The sequence below is a fragment of the Cimex lectularius genome, unplaced genomic scaffold (assembly GCF_000648675.2).
Source record: "Cimex lectularius strain Harlan isolate CLEC.00 unplaced genomic scaffold, Clec_2.1 scaffold79, whole genome shotgun sequence".
Lineage (NCBI taxonomy): Eukaryota > Metazoa > Arthropoda > Insecta > Hemiptera > Cimicidae > Cimex > Cimex lectularius.
The window spans coordinates 1,058,322-1,082,338 of NW_019392727.1; the positions used below are offsets into that span (position 1 = coordinate 1,058,322).

Consider the following 24,017-nt stretch of genomic DNA (forward strand, 5'->3'; position numbering starts at 1 on the left):
AATGTTTCAATTTCCTCCAGCACTGTACGAAGAAAGCTCAATGAAAATAACCTCAGGGCCCATCACCCAGCTAGTGACCTCTTCTTATCACAGCCCAAAAAATGGCCACGCTTCACTTCGCATGGGAACATGTGAATTGGATATTGGAAGAATGAGTTCTCTTTACAGATGAGGGGAGAGTTGGCCTCAAATATTCAGATGGGTGTACTTTCATATGGAGATGCTAAGGAGAAAGGTACGCCCTATGCTGTATGGTTCCTCAGGCGGCATTCCCTGCTGGGCCATTGATGTTCTGGGATGGTATTTCCTAGGAGCCTGCACCGAATTGGTTGTTGTGAAAGGAGGGTCTCTACATCACAGAGGTACTTACAAGCACAATCAAAGAACATGTAGCCCAATATTCCGCCCCCCTCATTAGTGAGAGATTCTTGCTGATGCAGGATAATAGAGGACTTATTGTAGATGACTACCTGAATTAGGTTGGAATTGAGTGCATGCAGCTCGAAGTCCAGATTTGAACCCAATCGAACACATTTTGGAAGAGTTCAACAGCGAAACCCAAGAACACTAGAAGAGGTGGAAACGGCTGTTCTTAATGAATTGGAAAGAATTCCTGAAGAATCTTTTCCAAGGAAGGCAAAGGACATGATTCGTGCCAGAGGTGAAAATACTCACTATTAAAGGGACAAAAAGTTTTTATATACATTAAACATTTTCTTGTTAAATGTCTTATTTTAACAACCAAACTTATTTTTGGTATACAAAATATGAATAAACCAAATTACATTAAAATTTAAGAGTGGTTCGCTTATTTTCTCCATCAGTGTAGTTCAATAGTCTGGTCCCCCTATTACTTGACTGATTCCATAGGTTAGAAAGTATGAAAAGACTTCCTTAAAATGATTGGCAAGAATCTTAGTTTTTGTTATGAGTTATGACATTATTCTTTAAGACCAGCTTAACGATGACATAAGACTAAACAGAGTTGACTGTAGAAAAAATGTAAATCATTTATTGTATTACCTCGGTCTTACCCATCCAGCAACCGAGTTTGGGCGCCAGGGGCTATGAACAGCTAGGTTATTTTGGCCCCACAATGCAATCAGTCTCCCATCTATACTCTCACTCACTCTTAAATGCATTCTTTCCTATTTGTGTGGCATTCACTCTTGATGGAGTACTTGCTCCATTGATTCCTCTACTCATAGGAGTTCCTCTACACTAATTTAGAGTCAGTGGGGTTCAACATTCTGCAATTAGCCCTCTCGCAATACACATTCATGCTAAAAAATACGTTCAGTCTCAACATAAGCAAAGAAACAGATTTCTATACAATAACTAAGTACTACAAAATACAGTAAAACAGACCTGTTTCCTCCAAGAATCCGAATAGGGGACTCAGATGCTCATTGCCGTGCTAAAACGCAATTCTCATAACAGGTGGCACTCCTACGTGCTCTCCATATAGAGCCAAGCAAGTGCACACTAGGATATTTGTAGTTTTCCATTATATAATATTACTTTTTTTTACATAATAAAACTCCTAGAGGTCTGAAAAGAAAATTTTTCTAAAAATTTCTAACGCCATTGTCCATTTCTTTTTTGTTAAAGTATACTAGTATACCAGATGATGATGACAATGATGAATGAGGATACTAGAAAGTAGAGGTTTTTTGCTCCCCTTCTGGCTTATTGTACTTCCTTAGTTCCTTAGTTGAATGCAGTCAACTCGATCCATCTCCTAAGAAGGAATAAGGTCATTGCCTGTTGTTGCTATAATTTATGACTGAAATAATATAAATTAATGAAACTCCCTTTCCCTGGCTTCTTTATAAACCAGGTTATATCTCCATTGAGCGGTTGCTTTGCAATCAAAGTATCATCAAAGGTGATATGGATTTCATCCTCCTCATCGCATAACCTATAAATGTGGTCATCATTCTATATACCCATGTTAGGAAGATGTTTTCTCAGATGCCATTGACCGGTATATAGTCCTATCACTCCTCTGAGTTTAGTTTTGAACTGTTGAAGTGAGTTTGCCAGGCCTGGTTTGAGTTTTTGTTTATTTAATACATAATATATACATACGTGTGTAAAAAGTAAATACAAGGAAAATGGCTAGGACCATTATACTTCCTAGTGGCAGAGGATTTTAAATGTGTTTACAAATATAACTAAATTAGCCTAATTGAACAGGCAGACTTGGTGAGGGGGTGGTTTAACATAAGCTTGTGTCAAGAACCTCTAGAGTTTATCCACTACTCCTTATCTCTTTTTTGGATCCATTCTGTGATGGAGGATACTGTCTTTATTTTTGTTTCCCCAAGAATTGGTTCAGGCCCCATGAATTGTCTTGCAGATCCTCCTCTGGCCAGTGGGTCTGCCTTTCGTTACCCAAAATTCCTTTGTATTGTGGTACCCAAGATTTCATCAGGTCGTATTTCCCCAGGTTTGGAAGCATTCACTGACTAATTTTGATGCAATTTGTTTACATGCTATGCTTTAATAGCTGCTTGGCTATCAGACCTGATAAGGATATTTTGCCAGTGTAACGTAGTTTCCTAGTTTAAGAATAAATACCAGACATGGCAGGCTTGTATAAACTAGCACTTCTACACACAGGTGTAAATAACACGAAGAAATGAGTAAATAAGAACATAAAATTTGTCTGGATATAATTGGAAAACCTCTTAAAAATAAAATTGTCTTAAAAGTATTGGCACGTTGATCTTAACTTTGATTTGGTAGTCAAACTCTGATCTTGACCAACTACCATACTACACTAAAACTGGAACATTCACTTTTTAATCATCCTATTTTCATTAGGTATTCTACAATCTTCATGATCTTTTCAAAGTAAAATAATTTAAAGCATCTTTAAAAAGTTAAGTTAATTTGCAGTTACAGTTGCAATTTCTTAGGAATGCCATGTGATATGTATATTGTTCTTGAGCACGGCAGCAAGCAGGTCTCCTGTTCTGATTCTAGGAGGAAACAGGGTTGTTTTATTATATACAGTACTGATATTTATGTGTCCTCTAGCGTGGGTTGAAAGTGAATGTATTTATAAGCGTAAATATGTAGTGTGATTGGGTTGATGGCGGAATATCAAATACTCCACAACAATAGTTGGGTGAATAGTATGTAAACAGGGAAGAAGAACACTAGTTGGTGAGATTGTGAATGTTTGTATCTGGATATTGATTGCGTTGAAATGACCTTGCTGTTGATAGCCCATGGTCCAAAAGTAGGTGTCCGGGTGTCACGGCCTATCCTTAATCGGGTGATGATTACCCTTCTTTTGCGAATACTTTTAAACTGCTGTTTCTAATTGTTGTTTTGTATTTAGTTATATCTGAATGAATCATGGATTTAACGTGAATAATGTTAGAAAACTATCCGTTTATTCTAATAAGTAAATCATTTATTATGTTGCCAAATATTTAAATAATTTATTGAAGTCGTGAGGAGCGCTCAAGAATGAGGTAGTTTAGAAAAACACCTTTTTCATTTTTTGCCGATGTTGCGTTCCAAAAAATCGCCGTTCTCGAATTAGTTTGAGTTAAATAAAACCGCCTATCATAAAAGAAATTTTCCCAGATTTACCGCGTCCCTCATCATGTCACAATTATATAATACAAATTCAAGTTTCACAACATTTTTCAACAATTTTCACACAATACCAATCTGACACCACAATAATAGCAGCATACTTTATGTGAGTATGAAAAGTTGGTTCACAATTTATATTTTCATCTTATATTGTATTATTTGCAATCAACATATGTTTTATAATTTCCCCAGGCCCTGAAGATGACCTGAATAAAGGTCGAAACGCGGCAAAAAAAAAAATAAAAAAAGGTGTTGGTCTCTTTCTTGACCGCTCCTCACGGCTTCAACAAATTATGAAACAACAGGTCATTAAGAAACACATATTTACATAATGTTACGTACGATCAAATATTGGCATTTCTCTAATGAGGCAGAACATTAAAAAATGAATAAATATATTGTTTAAATATATGAGTTCGTGGGTTTATTGGTCGTTGAGGATCTTCTGCCATCCGACGGCGACAGGGCGAACTTGTGAACGTGTGAGAAGGTGGTAACCGTCACATTCGCAGTCACCTTCCCTTATTCCGTAGTCCGTAAGACCGTACTGTATTGTGATCGTTCAGACAATTTCTGCAAGCCTGTTTTTGTGTATAACTTTTTTACAATTTAAACGGAAAAAACGGTGAGTCCGTTTTTGCCTACACGTCGATTTTTATTCGAAGATATGTATGTATTATTAAATAGTTCGGATGAGATTAAAAATGTTTTCAAAAGGCCTGTTAAACCCACAATAAAAAGGATCAAACATTGTTTTTAGTAGAAAGCCGATCGGGAATCTCAATTGTCGTTTTATTTGTTGTTAAATCATTTTAGCTAATATTACCCTGTATAATAGGCTTGGTATTCATTATATTATAGTGTATAGCCCTTTCTTCTCCTTTTTCTGAGGGCGTTTCTCGTTCACCTGAGGCTGCCCCTTTTTCATTGTGAACAGAACAGCCGGTAAAAGAAAAGCTTAATAGCTTAAAGCATTTTTTTCATCTTCCCCTCCTTCACTTTAAATCTAGGTCAATAGAAAATATGCGTTTCTCTAAACGAAAAGAAAAATTATCATCTTCCATTTCGTTTCGGATTGTCTTTTCTGTTATAATTAACTCACAAAAAATGATCTGCTGCGACTTAGACTTTTCTCTTTCGACAGTTCACCGTCCTAGCGCGAGAATGCGATGTTAGCCTTTTCGTGAAGCCCCATCGTTTTTCAGTTTACATTTTATCCAAAATAAAAACTTCTTTGTCCAATTTTTAAAAAAGACAAGCTTAAAAAAAGCGAGAATATGTAAAACTTAGAAAACCATCTCAACTCTCAATTGAGATGAACGAGTCTTGAAATCCAAAATCAGCTCGTTCAAAATTTGATGGAGGGATGCCACAAAAACATCTGTATCTGAGGATCCAAGAAATAATGTTTAGAAAACTTGTAGTTTCCTCATTCAGCGACGGCTTCGACTTATCCTCAGCATCCTCCTGCATTCCGGCTCGTAGCTAACACTATGCCGGCCCAAACACTCACTGAGAAGAACGAGTCTTGAAATCCAAGATCAGCTCGTTCAAAATTTGATGGAGGAATGCCATAAAAACATCTGAGCCTGAGGATCCAAGAAATAATGTTCACAAAACGTGCAGTAGTTTCTCATTCAACGACGGCTTCGACTATCCGCTGCGTCATCCCGTATTCCGGCTCATAGCTAACACTGCTGGCCCACCCACTCACTGAGAAGAACGAATCTTGAAATCCAAGATCAGCTCGTTCTGAATTTCATGGAGGGATGCTATAAAAACAACTGTGCCTGAGGATCCAAGAAATAATGTCCAGAAAACTTGCAGTAATTTCCTCATCCAGCGACGGCTTCGACTTATCCTCTGCATCATCCTGTATTCCGGCTCATAGGTAACACTTTGCCAGCCGAAACGCTCACTGCTAAGAAGAACGAGTCTTTAAATCCATGATCAACTCGTTCAAAATTTCATGGAGGGATGCTATAAAACCTGGGGGTCCAAGAGTTAATGTCAAGTAAAACACTTTTCAATGGATTATAGGTGTGTCTAGATGGTGGAAGCTATGACGACGGAGAGTTAGAGGTAGAATGGCTGAACAGTGTGAGAATCCGACTCATACTCTGAAATACACGCTGGTCTGGTAGGATTTGAGGATGAGGAATATTCGTTTATAATTGATGAAAATGCTTATCTCTTTTAGCAACCCTAGCGGTTTATACCATGATGCATTGATTATCTACACGCATCCTGATTTTCCTTTGCTAAGAAAAAATGCCAAATTTTTTTTTTTAGATCTTATATTACGTAGAATGATTGACGACATGTAAATTGGGGGTTTCCATACTATTATAAATCGGCACAGGCATAAATTATTATTTTTCTCCTGAACAGGCCACTCGTCGGCCTCAAGACGAACACAATCTGCTCAGATTTGAACACATCAGAGCCTACACTCTATCTCTTAGTACTCAACTCCTTTCCTATAAATCCGTTCATTCTCCTCTTCGTCGTGAGGACGGCACTTGGACTGACGAAGATAAAACCTTTTTATTTGCATCGTACTTATCCCACCTCACACAGGCCTAAGCAATCACCGACAAGACAAATTCAGTAACACCTAGACTGTCGTTTACCACTTTCTCCACCCCTAAACCTTCACATCAGAGGGCAAATATCTTATCAGTCACCGCCCGTTAAAAAATCCCTAGGATTTGACCTCATTACCACAAACATGCTCCGAAAATCTTCCCAAAAAAGCTATACTTTTCCTTACCACCATTTACAACTCACTCCTTCGAATCACCTATTTCCCAATCGAGTTTGCCACTCGGGCTTGCTCTGGAAACTTAAGGGCATCCTTACATTTGCTTATTCGGAATCGGAGTCCGGATTCACTATGCCGAAGCGGGTGTTCTTTAAGGCAGCATCCTTAGTCCCTTCCTCTACTCGGTGCCCACTGCAGACATCCCGACACAGTACTCATTACATATGTGGAGACGATACCGCCATACTTTCAGCAAACTCAGACTCAGTAGTGGCCTTCCGAAACTCCTGGACCATATCTCCTGTTTTGAAAAATAGTTCAAGAATGTCGACAAGTGAAAGACATGGTTAAACATTGCATTAATATGTAAATATTATAAATCAAGTTAAATTATTGCTTTGGACCAACTAAAAGAAACATACGGAGTGCACTAATAGTTCAACGAGTACTCTGTTTGAATCTGGTTGTATATTGTTATCTGTTGGCATGATCTTTCTGTATAAAAACATGTACGCCTTTAATGGCCTAAAATATCGCCAAGTAGTAGCCGTCAGAACCTCCAAGACCTGTTTGGAAGAATGGAAACTCAATGTACCAAATCCGAGCAAATAACCTTCAGGCCATATACATTTCTCCAATCTTCTATGCTTCTTTCCCAGTAACTAATGCCGTCCTCTATTTGGGACTTTGCATCGACAAAAGAAATAACTGGAACCCCTTCAAAACAATAGAACAAGACGATATACTCAAACTATTTGACAACAGATCGAAACTCTCACTAGAAAACAAACAACTCTTCTACATATCATTACTATTACCAATCTGGCTGTATGGAATTGAACTTTGAGTCACTCTAGTCAAAAATCCTTCGAACCATTCTCCAAGTTACCTACTTCTTATCCAAACTTATATCCCCTCAGACCTCAAAATCCGATTTGAAATCGAAACTGGAAGAAGTTGATACAGAAGGGTCCACAAAACCTCGAACCTCATTCCAATCCTTCTCTCCACTCTAATATTGTTATAATATAAAATTTATGAAGATGAACGATTTGCTTGTAGCGCACTGATAAAAAAATACACAAGAGTATGAAGTATGGTTGTAATTCGAAATGCAATGAAGTAAATCTAAATTTGGAATGTTTTTGTCGATTGGATTTGTTGGTTGGCCTGCGAGTTGTTCAATTGACGTCCCTGATTAACCCTGTCCGCACATTCTCGCTCTTTAGTGTTTCCGCACTTCTCCATTATTGAGTTGAGAAGACAACAACCCACTTCTATTTTCTGGTATATCTTTTGTTTTCGCCTTTTTTTTAAGAGCACACATCAATGTCAATCTCCAACAACATTCTCAACTATGTGATCGTTTCAAAACTTTCAAATTAATGATTATTTTCTTTTCTCTAAAATTCTGAATCCAGATGGCTAATCCAAAAGAGACGTTTGTGTCCCGAAACCTAGTGTACCTCGTCATGATCCCAACAATAATTTTAGTCCATTACAGTTGGCTTAAACTGCAAAATAAGACACAATCGATGGATCGAGATAAGTATAAGATTCACCCAGCAAGCAAGGTATTTATTATTTCATTTTAAAGTGATTTTCTTATATATTTTATTGCACTTTGATGTTTCAGCTGTTCAGCAGATTTATTAATAAGACGGAGGACGAAGATAAAAAATAGACCACATTCTAGGTGTGTTGTTTAAGTTGTTAAATATTTTTAATAAACATGTTTTTTCGTTATTGTAAAATGAGTTATATCTTCCTTAATTTATGCAACTCTTTTCAAATTAAAACAGTGGTATTTGCAAATATCGTAATATATTTGAATCGTGAATATAAACTAGATAGTCATGATGATGCAGACCAACGCAAAATGTTCATTTTGTTTACTATCGACAGTAACACTAAGCACACTGCTTGCTAAACTGCAGCATTCGTCTCGAGAGGAGCTCGAGCTTCAGCCAATACCAGAGATTTCGGTCCTCGCCCCTCCATGCGGCACAGACCATTTTCGATGTTGAAAACATTAGAAAAAATGGGTAGAATTGTGACAGATGCTATTATTTTTAACACTACGCGGTAACTGGGTATGTTCGATAGAAGCTCTTGTTGGTGCAAATGCTGTCGGCATGTTTAACTACGACGTGAATTCCGACATTTACAATTTGCGAATAGGTGAACACTGGCGGATCATAGTCTGGCGTCATGCGATGGGGTAGAACATGGCATGAAACATATCTTATAAATCAATTAATTAAGGTTTTTAGTTGAGATAAAAAAATCAATGTGACGAGCGGGATTCGAACCCACGACCTTCGGGTAGATACGCCGCTACTCTACCACCTGAGCTATAGGCGTGTATAGCTAAAGATATTGGTCAAGCAGACCACGAAAACTAGTGAATATCTTATCAACTTTTCTCGACGAGGCATTGCGTACCAGGCAAGAGAGGCGGTAGAAAAAACCCAAACATGGGAAAATCAGGACTCGTTCGATCCAAAGCGAACTCTCCGAAAGGAAGCCATCTCCATTGTCTTGTTTTGGAGACAGTCAAGTAGAACATCTTTCCTACAGTGAAAAACAAAATATTTCGCAAAAAGAATATAAAATGCCAAATTGTCGCAAAACAAATAACTTGAAAAATTAAAGCGCGGTATTTTTCAGAACTATAAATAAATTCCAACTAGCACGCATGGGTATAAAAGAAACTTTTAAAGAAGACGCACTGAAGAGATTGTTGGCGAAGGAGAGCTTCAGTTAAAAACAACAAACCGATGGTCAGAAAAAGCATAACTTGCTTTCGCCAAAAAATTCTACAAATTTTTGTATAAAAATAGAATGACAAAAGTGAATTGAAAATATTCTGTTTTGTTGGAGAAAGAGCGGCCCTGGATAGCGACGAAAGAAAGCATGCAAGCTATGCACTTACTACCAAACCAGTATTTAAATTTGCAAGATAGGGGAATGTTTAACGACCAAATGAGTCGGATTAACGGAAAATAATTGAAGGAAGTTGACTGGAAATGTCGGCATTTTCAAACCGCCGCTTAATAGGAAGTCTACAAAATTTATAGATACTGAATAAGGGCTTAGTATTTCTGCATAATTACGGCGTTGGACATATGTAGAGATTGTGTCGCAAAAGAGGCAGCTTCAGTACCTTGACATTAATTGACAATAAACCGATATAAATTGATTAAAAAGTTTTCAAATCTTTGTCTAGATCCTCTATACAATTAATTCTAAAGCAAATTCTAGAAATATAATTCATAAACATAACGAATCTATGATTTCCTTCGAGACGGAGAAAAAATGACGATAAAAATCATACTTTCACCTTTTAAATTTTTATCCAAGAAAAAAGACTTTGTCGATTTATTTTTTATCGTAGGGCTATTTAACGATTAATTATTGTGCTGTTTTTATAAGGCCCAGTAAGGGTTTTTCAAACAATCATCACAGAATTTTTATATACAAAAATATACGTTTTATACTGTGGTTTAACTAGTGGAGTTTCTTTCTAGGGACAGTTACCTCCAGCTGGTACATTGATAACGAAATTTTATTATTTACATAACTATTGGGTCCAATGTAATGTAATAAACGGTCGTGAGGAAATGTTTTCGGTCGGAAGCTGACATTTGCTCAATCTATTTTTGAATGTTGCAAGCGAAACGAGCCGAGGTGCACAGCCCGTTCGTCTTGCTTTACCACCATTCTTCCTCAGGACCTGAACTAATCGTGAGATTTGCAAGGACGATACTCATAGTAGGGATCATTCCCCGAACATACTGGCGCTGGAATCTAATGTAAAATACATTTAAAAAAAATTAAAATAACATTGTAGTGCGTTCGTGGTGTGTGTGCGCGATTGCGCGCGCATGAGTGCGAAGAAAAAGAACAAACTGAGAAATATAACAAGAAAGAGAGAGAAAGAGATACATGCATAAATAAGGAAATGAAGAGAAAAAGAGGAGACAGAAAGAGAGAGAGCGAGTGAGGAAGAGATGTAAGGAAAGTTAAAAACATAGCAATTGAGAGAGAGAAAGAAAGATATATGTATAAATGAAGAAATGAAAAGAAACAAAGTAGACAGAGCCTGAGAGAGAGAGTGAGAGAGAGAGAGAGAGAGAGAGAGAGAGAGAGAGAGAGAGAGAGAGAGAGNAAAGGACAATTGAGCTACATACATAAATAAAGAAATGGAAAGGGAAAAAGGAGACAGAGATAGAAATATTGTAGGAAAGAGAGAGGTGTGGAAAGTGAGAAATATAGCAAGAGAGAGAGAGAGAGAGAGAGAGAGAGAGAGAGTGATGGAGAGGGAGGGAAATTGAGATAGAAGATAGATATATGAAGAGAAAGAGGGAGGTGAGGTGAGATGTGGAAAGTGAGAAATAAAGCAAAAAAAAGAGTGATTGACAGGTAAGGTGAGAAAAGTGAGAAATATAGCATTAGAGGGAGAGAGAGAGAGAGAGAGAGAGAGAGAGAAGGAGGGAGAGATGTGAGGAAAGTGGACAGACAGAGACAATAGAGATACATACATAAATGAAGAAATGAAAAGAGAAAAGGGGACAGAGATATTGTACAAAGAATATTGTACAGATAAGAAATATTGTACAAAAGATAGAGGTGTGGAAAGTGAGAAAAAGAGCGTTAGAGAGAGAGAGAGAAAGAGAGGAAGATGGTGGTGGGGTGAGGTGTGGAGAGTGAGAAATAAAGCAAAAGAGAGAGAGTGATTGACAGGTAAGGTGAGAAAAGTGAGAAATATAGCATTAGAGAGAAAGAGAGAGAGAGAGGTGGTGGTGAGGTATGGAAAGTGAGAAATATAGTAAAAAAAGGAGTGATTGACAAGTAAGGCGAGGAAAGTGAGATATGTAGAGAGAGAGATATGTAAGGAAGTGGGTATACGACAAGAATGATAGAGAGAGAGAGAGTGAGAGAGAGAGTGAGTGATAGAGAGACGTACGTGTGCAAACATAATTCCTCTGACCTATCAGAGCATCGCACTATCCTTCCATAATATCTGCATAACATTTAGTGTTTTACATAAATTGCATCAGGGAAAAACAGCACCAATAATTAATTAACAGTTACCTCAAGGAGTTCACTTCTTTACCTGGGGATAAAAACGATACACAGCAAAAACAATTTTTTGAAATTTTTTCTATATAAATTGTTTAGAATTTATTTGGATGTGCGAATTCATGAGTCAGCTGTTTTCCTTCGTAACTGTACGGTTGTAAATTATGCAATTATTTATTTTCAATAAGATTTCTCTCATATGTTAAAATTCTTGTTTGAACATTAAAAATGAAAACATACTGGATTTCGGTTCTGAATTGAAGTGGATTACGTTTTATTATTTAATTACACCCTCTGTAAAATGTCACGTCAGAAACTTAGAACAAATAAAACTTTACGCTTCTGTCCCGTTTTTCTAAAAGTCATCACTTTTTTATTGCTTGAGAACCATTGCTAGCGTCGAACAAAGAAGGGGACAGCAAGGGAAGAGTGTATACATAATACCAAAAATTTTAAAAATCTATGCCGTTTGGAAACAAAACCTTGTCGAAACAAAGAAATATATTGTTTGATTTTTTCATCGTAAACGGGTATGGGTACGAATTACACATACATATTTCTGTTTGAAAATTCAAAAACAAAATCTTATCGATGAAATGTTTAGTGACGGTTGAAATGATGTACACGAGACGGCACTACAAGCCGTAGCGAATGTTTACACAAACGAAAGGTGCCATAATTTGAAGAAAAAAAATGAAGTGCCACCTGTTTTGTATGACAATATGACAACGGTGTTTCAAGGAGTCGAGAACGGAGTAAGATTTGTGTCACCGGTTGGCACGTGTTTTGTTTACTTAGATGATTTTTGTCAGACGGAACCGGCCTGGGTCGCTTTAACCTCGTCACAAATCTTTCTCCGCTTTTATAATTATAAATTCCACAGACACTACTATGTATCATCTGTTTAAATGCCTTTTTGCTTCCACGTGGTAAAGCCGACGGCTCAAAAATGGATGTGTAAAAGGTAAAAACGTTCAACGGAAAATGGAAGAACTAAGTACATGTACAGAATAGCACAGCGACTAAGAAACTCAGTATTACTTATTTTTTGACTTCAGCCCAGGTATTCAAAATGTATAAAGAATAAATTTGAACGTTTTTTAATCAGTATTTCAAATTCTCATTTTTCTACTTCTCGTCCTAATTTATCTATGTGTTCACATCTCGTCGCTTCTCGTTTTTTAAATGTCACTTCCTATTTGTTCGAACCACGAGTTCATCACGATATCACAATTTCCTTTCAACGGAGGATTTCACGAGATTCTATAAAGAATTTACAACGCTATGGCGTCGGGTTCGGTACAAGGAAATTAATTGGCATTCTTTCGAGGAGCTGGCCCTCAGAAGACATTTGTATGTAGCGCAGGTACTGATCCCTTCTATCGTGCTTGTCAACATACCTGTACATTTCTTCCACGAGTGCGATAGACGGTTGAATCTTGACTTTTAATAGCACCGATTTATATTAACAAGGAAGGTGGTTAAATATTTACGGTTGGCATTAAAATTAAATTGATCGACCGAGTTTGATTTGATATCCTCTCTCTGTCTGTCTGTCTCTCTCTCTCTCTCTCTCTCTCTCTCTCTCTCTCTCTCTCTCTCTCTCACTCTCTCACTCTCACTTTCTTGCAATATTTCTCATACCTCTCTCTGTCTGTCTCTNCTTTCCTCACCTCACGTTTCACACACTCTTTTTTTTCTTTCTATATCTCTCAATTTTTTATCATCTCACATTTTCTTGCGATTTTTCTCACACCTCTCTCTTACTTTCTTGCAAAATTTCTCAATTGTCTAATCTCTCTCTCTCTCTCGTTCTCTCTCTCTCTCTCTCTCGCAATTTTTTTACTTTCCTCACCTCACTGATTTAGGTATACCAGAAGCAGTTTTTAAAATTTGTGAACTCAATAAATGTTGAAAAACTATAATGAAATAAACAATTCTGTCTGTTTGGACAAATTTATTGTTGTTTATATTAAATTGACAACAATAGTTAATCTACAATAACTGTATAATAGATATCTATATTTGTTATTTCCACAAATTGTTATTTATTTACATTGTTAATAGTATGTTGTTATTCGTTTTATTTATTAACCAATTTTGATATGTAAAGTGAAGCATGAACAACAAAACTTTATTATTTTACATTTGGAACTTATGTAATTCTAATGCCTGAGTCGGATGAGCGGTAGAAATAGTTATTAAAAAAAACCTCACCTCTCACACACTTTTTTTCTTCTTCACCTCTCTCTCTAGCTTAATTTCTCACTTCACCTTTCTCTCTCTATTTCTTTCTGTCTTGTTATAATCTCTCACTTTCTCACACAGCTCTCTTTCTCTCTCTCTCCTATATCTCTTTTCATTTCTTTATTTATGCATGTATCTGTATTTCTGTCTCTAATTCATATTCGATGAAAGAGTGGTCCTTGAGATCAAATCTTGCGTGATAAATAAATAAATCGTTCATTCATTCATTCTCGCTCTCGTTCTCTCTTCACGTCTTTATTTATTCACCTATCTCTATTGCAGTCTCTCTCACTTTCTCTCTCTCTCACTCTCTCTGTTTCTCTTCATTTCTTTTTTATGTGAGAAAATGCAATAAATCGCCGTAAATTCTACACTAACGTTGTGAGAAGTAATGTAACTTCTAATGTAAGTAAGCTTACATAATCATAGCTATTTTTACTATTATAATTTTTAATGAAACGATAGATAATATTTATTAATATTAGTGAATTAGGAGTTTGCAGCATGCCGTTTTGGTTAGTAGTCCAAATTTAAAAATTAAAAAAAAATCTATTTCTGCCTCAATGTCCTCTAAGATGGATGTTTGGGTAAGTACTAAAAATTGTGTCTGATTAACACAACGAGCTTCTTTTTAAGAACTACTATTGACTCGTAATTTCAAATTCACACTCAGTCAATTATCGAATTTGTATGGATTCCACCCAACTATTCGTTTTCAGTTCTGTTCATGAAACAGTAGATAATCTTCCCCAAAAAAATTGGTATCTATGTATTTATATTAACATTAATGTGTAAAGTGTTTCCGCCTTTTATTATGTTATTCATTATGATTACGCGGCGTCGTACTTCCGAAGCATATATTTTGCCCCCCTTTTTCCCCATTTGTGTCCATCCGGCCTTTGGTTTGAGCCCGGTTTTGATTTTCACCGGCCGCCCCGCGTCTCGACCACGGGCTGCTTCCCCCCCCCCCCGAGGGGGAAGCCGTCGCTCTGGAGAATTTAAGGAGGGCCAAATTAAATAAAATGGCACATCCGGTGCCGGATGAGTAATCCAAGAGGTTTATCTCAGAGTGAGAGAGAACATCCGGTTGTTGCAAGGTCACCAACCGCTCCGGCGTTGCCAAGCTACCGCATTCCTAACAATGTTGCCGCCGTCTTGTATCCAACCCAGACACAATCAAACAGCATCACCATCATCAAGCATCCCCCACCGGAACACTCATCCACACTTCCGAGCCCGGGATCTACTCACAGCCCGATCCGACCCCAACGGCTCAACGTCATCTCGCCGCTCGTACAGACACAAACTTTATACATTTTTCCCATTCTAAAGTACCTCAGTATTGTAATTTTGTACTGGTATAAAGCACCGACCTGATACTATGGCTTACAATAATTGGATTGGGTTACAACAAAATATAAATAAATAAAAATCCTACCTTAACTAGTTTTAGAAATAAAGGAAATCCTGATACACTAGATACCACACAGAAGTAGGATTTGCACGAAATATTATGTTTTCTATGTCGAATCTCGTTAAATTATCCATTCTTAAAACACACTGATGCTGATGACAATATTATAATATACGTAATCGTTATCATCGTCCCTCATCATCCTGATTGTTGCTAGACTCTTTTCTTCATTTCTCCCTTTTATTCTGCCATAGATCGTTCTTACAAAGCGATAAGCTCAGGACGAAGTTAGAGCTTTTATTCCAAACGATAGAGAATTATTAACTATCAATTTTTACTAATGATACTACTAAGAATGATCAATTTGCAGCTATGTTTATTGCTTCGGTGATACTTATAGATAGAAATGTGTGGTGATTAGAGACCGTTAATCGATAATTATTCAGAAATCGTGAGATGCGGTCTGGTGTGATGTAGGTTTCAGAAAAACATTTTCTTTATCGTGCCAACGTTTCGATCTTTATTGAGATCATCTTCAGGGCCTGGGATTTACAAACATTGTTTACACTTAACAAATAAATTTGGGATGTGGAAAAGTGAATTTATATAATGCAAAATATATTTGTTATATTCAATCAAAGTATTTCTACTCACTCAAAGTGTTTGTCTTCTGTGTAACTGTGCCATTATTCCGTGTCGTGTTGAGAGTTTTCTTCACTTTTCCACATCCTACATGTATTTGTTAAATGTAAACAATGTTTGTAAATCCCAGGCCCTGAAGATGATCTCAATAAAAATCGAAACGTTGGCACGATAAAGAAAATATTTTTCTGAAACCTACATCACACCAGACCGCATCTCACGATTTCTGAATACTTATAAGTAGATATTGCTATTGTACAAAGGCTTAATAAAATATTATGATTTTATGATATTTCGTGGTCCGATTGACCAAATAACCTCTTTCATTTATGTAAGGTAATGGTTGAAATGAAAACGTTAGTGTCACGAGCGGGATTCGAACCCACGACCTTCGGCTCAAGTCACGATAACTCAAGTGGTTAGAGCAGCGGCGTATTGAACGTGGGTTCTAATCCCGCTCGTGACACTAACTTTTTCATTTCAACCGTTACCTTACATAAAGATTAATTAAATGAATATGATTTAGTTTTATATCGATATGATTGATATTTAGCTAATAAGTTAATAAGTGTTACGCTGATCCGATTAAATACAATAGATAAATGGCATGCCTATGTGAAATCTATCGGTTGTTAGGTTTCAATCCAGACCGATTGCCACCATGCTCGGCGGAATAGCAATCACTTCGATTTAATCTCTCAACATCAATTACCTCATCCGTTTCTTTTTTCTATTTTGTTAGAAACGTTTCACCGTCCACATCCTTAGCGCTTTTCCTTATTCCTCCTGCTTTCAATTGTCCCCTTGAGTCGAGACTTTAATCTAACCTATTTGCGATAATAATTTTCCTCGTAACGTCTAATATAATAATACTGTTGTATATAAGTATAGAAGTGGTTTTTTCGTCGTATAACTTCTCGGTTTTTTCAATCGACAAGATTCGCGTGCACGGTCCCCCAGTGTCCTCCCTCTTTACATCTCTCCTTGTACGTTTTTTCCCTTTCTTTTTTTTACGAGGGTTCGCAACAGCAGAGGTCATATAAACCCTCAGGGTGCCGGTGTTTTTGAAAAAAGCCCATTTGGGATTGAACTGGATTCGAACCCGGGACCTTCACCTTACAGTGATGAGCGCCGTGTCAACGCCTAAACCGTTGCGGCCACCGACACCCCTAATGTACGCTATTATTTAAATTAATTTTATTTGCTTACATATTATAATAAAACTACAATTGGATATGCAGTATATACAATAAAATCTTCAAAACGGTTTAACTGCTTTTAAGTTTCAATGTTACAATATGTTTTTGAGGATCTACTATTATTCTGATGTTATAGTATTCGTATTTTCTGATCAACGAATAATTTTTTTTTCAAAGACAGGTATTTAAGATGATAAGTGTTACAGTACAAAGACAGCTTGTAGATGTCACGACAAATCTACCCAGATGTACACCTAAAACCACTTGTTTAACAACAAACCGAGTTGGCGATTAGAATTATCAAAGAAGAAAATGTAAAAGAAATTGTCGTACATTGTTTGAGGTTAACAGACAGTATTATAATTTGTAAAATGAGACGAAACAACATGAGCGTGATGGTGATGCGGATCTCTACCACTATGCTAAACCCGCTCAACTGCTGGGCATTGTGTTATATTCCAGTTTCAACAAGGTTCGGATTATCTAAGCGCGGATTTAATTTAGTTACAAAAAATAAATAAAAGATCGCCACGCTTAAATCTGAAGTTCGATCTGCCCTTCTAAAAACACTTCGAGAGGTGTTTTGAGCTGGATGATTGGTCGTTCCTTTGGGTTCACACATGGATCCAGTTCTTCCTTACATTCTCAATTCTGTAAGATTCTGTAAGACAAAATAAAATTATTTCACTCCATCTCATCAAGAAGATCTTGCTCTTCAGTATTCACTAGAACTTATAGCAATGGTGCTAAGTTTAAATAACAATAACATGTTTTTAGACTTGGACAAATGCTCTATTATCACCTATTCCCGTAAAAGTATAAACATTTTCAATATTTTCTGTTTCGTCTCTATATACCAACATCCAAATGTTAACAAAGTTAAAAGTGAAATTCCTAAAATTAGACTCCTTCCGCGACAAATCAAGTTATTTGAACTTCGATTCTTGCAAGAAGAAATATGGCTGATGTATTTATCCACGGCCTTCTCAATAATAATATTGGTTCCACAGAATTGTTATTATATCTCAATTCTCTTGTCCCATCTCTCCACACCCGCAGTAAAACAGAATTCTACTATCAATTTTCACTATCCCACACCAACTACACTTCCCGTTCTCCCATCTACGTAATGATGGATCTGGTCAATATACTACCCAACAGTGTAGGTATTAATTATATATCTGAAGCCAGTTTGAATTCGAGTGGAATTTGTACAAGAATCGATTAGGGACATCTGGTATACATATGTATGTATAATGTGATTATATATCTATGTATGTATGTATGATAATAATAATAATAATATTGTATGTTTAGGGGCCGAAAAACAGATGAGGTCATCGCCGGCCCATCCACTCCCCCGGAGTACTCGGTATTCCTCGGAGCGGGGTTAACAAACTCCTTCCTTTCACGCTAATAAATTACATTCATTTCAATAAATTAACATATACACAACACCCGATACAAAGAAGTCTGGTCACATTCGTTCCCAGAGTACTCGCTATCCCTCCGGGCGGTGTATAAGTATGTACGTATATGTATATATGTATAATTAATTAATTATATTTATATTTTTTTACGAGGGTTCGCAACAGCAGAGGTTATATCAACCCTCAGGGTGCCGGTGTTTTTGAAAAAAAGCCCATTTGTAAGTATGTCGGGTTCGATTGCAGGGCCGCTGGATTCGAACCCAAGACCTTCACCTTACAGTGATGAGCGCCGTGTCAACGCCTAAACCGTTGCGGCCACCGACGCTCCCATTTATAATTGTTAACATCCATTATATTTAGTAGTCTATTGACCAAATTAGTTCTTTTAATCAATTAATCTTTTTATGTAATGCATACAGTAACGTGAACAGCTTTTTGCCCACCTAGAAGTGTCCTTGGTAATTGTTCAAGGATTATTTATTTATTTATATACGGGCGGTTGCCCATTTTATAACAATAATTACAAAAAAAGATTAAAAAAACATTGAGATATTAACATTGACGATAATAAAATAATAACAAAAAGTAAAATTTAGATACAAACATTCGAATACAAAAATAATATATGGGATTTGACTTGAAAATAAAAACAATTATAAATTAATCTTTTTATGTAAGGTTTTGGTTGAAATGAAAAATTTCCGAGTGGATCGAGGTCACGATAGCTCAAGTGGTAGAGCAGCGGCGTATCAAGCCTAAGATCGTGGGTTCGAATCCCGCTCATGACACTAACTTTTTTATCTCAACTGAAAACCTTAATTAATTGTAACATAAATATAATATAAATAATAATAGTAAAATAAACAAAAGACATTCAAAATTAAATGAGGATCTAATGAGAGAGAGAAAGAAAATGAGTGAGTGAGTTAGAGTTAGAGAGAGAGAGAGAGAGAGAGAGAGAGAGAGAGAGAGAGAGAAGAGAGTGAATGAGTGTAAGAGAAATAGACTCAGTGAGAGAGTGGTTAAACGACTCTTGATGTAATCATACAGCAGAATATAAAACTATTACACAAATACATAATCTATAAAACCGTATTATAATAAAAATTGTATAATCCAGCTGAAATTATATACATACAGTCCATAAAAATAACGTTCTTGACGTGATTTAAATATAAGAAGATTTTTTAAAAATACACATACAATTAATGGTGGTTTCATCGTTGCATAAAATGTTTTGGTTGAAACCGCAAACCTTCGACCTCTAAACTGTTTGAAAGAATATGCTTAAATTCAAAAAGAGCCACATTAAAATAGTTTTTGGTTCGAGAAGTTAACAAGTGGATCACCAAACAATCAAAATATAAATTTGTCATACTGTTATGGATTAAAAAAAAAATACCAAGGCCAATTCTTGAGGGGTTAGATCAAATATCAGAAAATTAAACATAATCATAAGACATCATCGCTATAATATCATCATGCTATGCGAGTTGTTGAAGTTTATCTGCTTCTGACTGGCCTGGTTAATGGATAAAAATAACGAAATATTGAAACACCGACCATGATGACGTGGAAAAACTTTAAACTGTTGATTTTATGTTTACAGGCCCTAAGTATTGTATGTAGTTCTTCCCCGCCTGTTTGGAGCTAACTCCATCATTGGAGGATGAGGCAATAATGATGATCCTGATATCGAAGAACTGGAAAGAAATAATCGGACAAAATCCGTTATTCCTAAATAGTCAGATACGATAGTGCTTTTTTTCTTCAGTAAGCCGTAACCCTTTTTTATTTTGAACGGGTCATAAGATGAAATAGAAATATTTAACTGTTCGCTTGAATAAACTGAACCTTGTCCCAAATTACACCACCGTTTCTTCGGCATGGGACGCGGAACGACATTGCACCCAGTTTTTAGTAAATAACATTGCAAAGTGAAAATTAACTGGTCTGTTACTTATTGCGCAGCTAAAAGCATTTATACTTCCACTGTTACCAGGTGCAACTATTTTTAATATGTTTACTAGGGGTTTCGACGTGCGACGCCATTTTTTAAATTAGGAATTTTGATGGGGCGTCCTAACGTTCAAACGCAGCCAGGTTATTTTCCAAATTTTTTTACACAAGGGATTCATCCCTACGACTTTACATGGGGTACCACCACCTGTTCAATTTTTTCGGCCTATGCACTATCAAGACTCGGGTGTTGCCTTTCCAAAATCAAACACTCATCAGGATATAAATTAAAAAAGAACCGAAGATAATCCAGATAGGGGTGGGAGAAAGATAGACGAGATCGTTACAATAAAAATAAAAATAAGATATTCACACGAAAATCTAGTAAAATGAATATGGCTTGCTTAATCCATTTTTTATCCTTATCAATATTTCCATAATTATGATCTAACTACGAGACGCCCTAAGTCGAAACTCTGGTTCTTCTCCAAATCCAAAAAACTGAATTTGCAGTCGGGAGATTTTAATACAAAATCGTATAACTCCCGACTAGCTATCATGAAACAAAATTTTAATGAAATTCTGTAAATCCCAACAGTTAAAATTCAAGTGTAACTCAAACATGATATAATTTTATTAAAAATGATTCCGAAAATAATAAACTAACGGCGATGTCCGTTGAAGCCTAAATGGTAAGATTCAGATGGGGTGGGAGAAAGAAATCACAGGCTCATTGAAAATCATGAAATCTAAAATCATGATCGTGAAACCAAATTTTAATGAAATTCCGCAAATCCCAACAGTTAAAATTCAAGTATAACCCAAACATGATATAATTTTATTAAAAATGATTCAGAAAATAATAAACTAACAGCAATGTCCGTTGAAGCCTAAATGGTAAGATTCAGATGGGATGGGAGAAAGAAATCACAGTCTCATCGAAAATCATGAAATCTGAAATCATGATCGTGAAACAAAATTTTAATGAAATTCTGGAAATCCCAACAGTTAAAATTCAAGTGTAACTCAAACACGATATAATTTTATTAAAATTGATTCCGAAAATAATAAACCAATAGCAATGCCTGTTGAAGCCCTAAATGTTGAGATGGGGTGAGAGAAAGAAATCACAAGATCGTCACAATAAAATAAGATTATTCGCTCGAAAATCCAGTATTAGAAGAAAAACTAGTATATTTGACTAAATATTTACATGTATACAGATCGAAAATCTAGTAAAATGAATATGACTTGCTGGGTTTGATCCATTTTGTTATCCTTATCCATAATTATGACCTAATTACGAGAGTGGAAACTTCACTGTAGTATTTTTAAATCAATCCTTTCACGAAATTGAGTTAAGTGAAGAAAGCTCTGATTTAACTTTCTACATTGTACCGTTCGGGAAATATAAATACAAAGGCGTACCTTTTGGTATCCGAGCTGGATCGAGATATCTGTCGAGGTTAATAAATTTTGTGAAATGATATTCTTGTTTATTCAAAAGGAAGAACAAATGATCACATTCAACACTTGTATACAGTTTTTAATCGTTTAAAAGAGGTTAATATTATTATAAATCCAAATAAATTACAATTAGAGAAAACTTCAATTAAATTTTTATGACATACTATCAATGCTGCACCAATAGATCCTGATAGAGAGCCATTGTAAACATCCCTGTTCAGAAAAACCTAAAAGAAATTTCAAGTTTTGTGAGATCTATTAACTACTATGCCAAATACTTACCCAATTTATCTCAAGTCCTAGCTCGATTGTTTGATTTAAAAAAGAAAACTTCTAAATCAGAGTAGGTACCAACACATGACAATGCATTCCGGAAGGCAAAATACTTTGTTGTACGCTAGTCATTCTGCAATAGGCTCGGTGTTGTCTAAAAATTGTTGATAACATTTTATTACCAATCGCGTACTTTTCTACACAATTTTATAATGCCAAATTAAATTATAATACTTGTGAGAAGGAATTATTTGCCATACTTGCTTTAATTTATCATTCTTCTCCGTATCTAAACATGCATAATTTTAACATATGATGTATAATTTAACGGGTAAACTAGCTCGATGGTTATCTCTTCTCCAGATTGATGAATTTTCAGTAGAGCATATAGCGGGAAAAAAAAACAGCCGATTTGTTGCCTGGGCAAGTTTCTGTAAACGATACTTCATTAGAGACAGTTTCATAAGAGCAATTCGAACAAAGACATACAAACAATTGGCCAGGTTTGATAATGGTTAAATCCCGGAATTATTTTGTCTATTGAAAAATATCAAAAGGAAAGATAAATATCTGAATCCAATTTATAAGAAACTTATTGAAAAAATTGAAGTCCCGTGTTACTTAAAAAAATAAATAAAAAATAAAATTTTACATTTAGAAAATCACAAAATGACTACAGCTAAGATAGTATTACCTAAAATCCTTTATAGAATTATATTTGAATACTTTCATTCTTCAGTAATCGGTGGTCATTTAGACTATTAAAAAACATTAGGGAAAATAAGAGAATATTTTACCTAAACTAAAATGGCATCGGACACACATAATTTGTGCCCCAACAAAAATACACAGAGGGTAATAAACATTCTATTCTAGAATCTCAATCTGAAGCCAATTTTCCCATCCATAAATTGTATATCGATCTAGCTGACACATGTCCGTGCAGTAAAGAGTGTCATGCCCAACATTTATTGGTTTGTACTGATGCATTGTCCAAATTTGTGATGGCTAAGCCACTATCTATACAGGGTGTACTTTTTAAATGACCCGATGTACAAAACAGTAACCGAAGCTCCTGCAATAACAGTTTCACTGTTGTCCATCGCGATTGGTAGTAAGTCGAGAACTCCCACGGTACTCCCATATTCACTGTTTCGCAACAACTGTGAGGTTATAAAAACGCCGCATGTGTCTATGTATATACACATGCGGCGTTTTATGTAACCATTGCACGCTATTTGGCGAATTCGGCGAATGCCGCATGCCTGGAGCCACCTTTAAATTGTAATTTGTGGGCAGACTTGAAGCACAAGCCATTTCACAAATTTACTTTATAACTCTCATTCAATTTGTAGTTATTCACGGTAATACAACACTTTCCCAGTTTGTTGAAGTATCTACTCCGATTACAAGATCTATTACTGATCACAAAGATACACGTAATACGGACGTTATGTTTACGAAGGCCATCGCACGGAAACTGGCGAATAGCAGCTGAAAGCACTGCACCATCGAGACAACCAGATTCATGATATTTCAAGCGTTTATATAATTTACTTCTGTTTGACATGCGATGGGTCTAAACGAGGTGTGTGACACAGGGAGTAACGAGTTCTCCTACAACTTTCGCTGTCAGTCGAAACGAAATGCACCCTTCCTAAATGCTCTTTGTTTCAAGAGTAAAATGCCTTTATGTTATGGAAAACAACTCGAAATTATGGTGGAGACATGTTTTTATTAAAGAATATTTTATAGAATCCTTTGTAACTCAGTAACTACACTGACTGGCAAAAATTTTCACCCAGTTGTAATATTACTGATTTATAAATACATTTTTATATATTAATCGAAGTTTCACGTTTTTAACGTTCAATAATTGAGTCTTTTCTAAAAAAGTACAAAAAAATCTAAATTGTTAATAA

At 36.0% G+C, this 24,017-nt stretch overlaps 1 long non-coding RNA gene across 1 annotated transcript; it reads left to right on the forward strand.

Annotated features, from left to right (window-relative positions):
- Nucleotides 1–4,120: 4,120 nt before the first annotated feature.
- On the forward strand, nucleotides 4,121–8,133 carry LOC106663389. The gene is made up of 3 exons (XR_001340025.2): nucleotides 4,121–4,240; nucleotides 7,801–7,953; nucleotides 8,016–8,133. It is a non-coding gene; the product is annotated as an uncharacterized LOC106663389 (long non-coding RNA).
- Nucleotides 8,134–24,017: the final 15,884 nt, after the last annotated feature.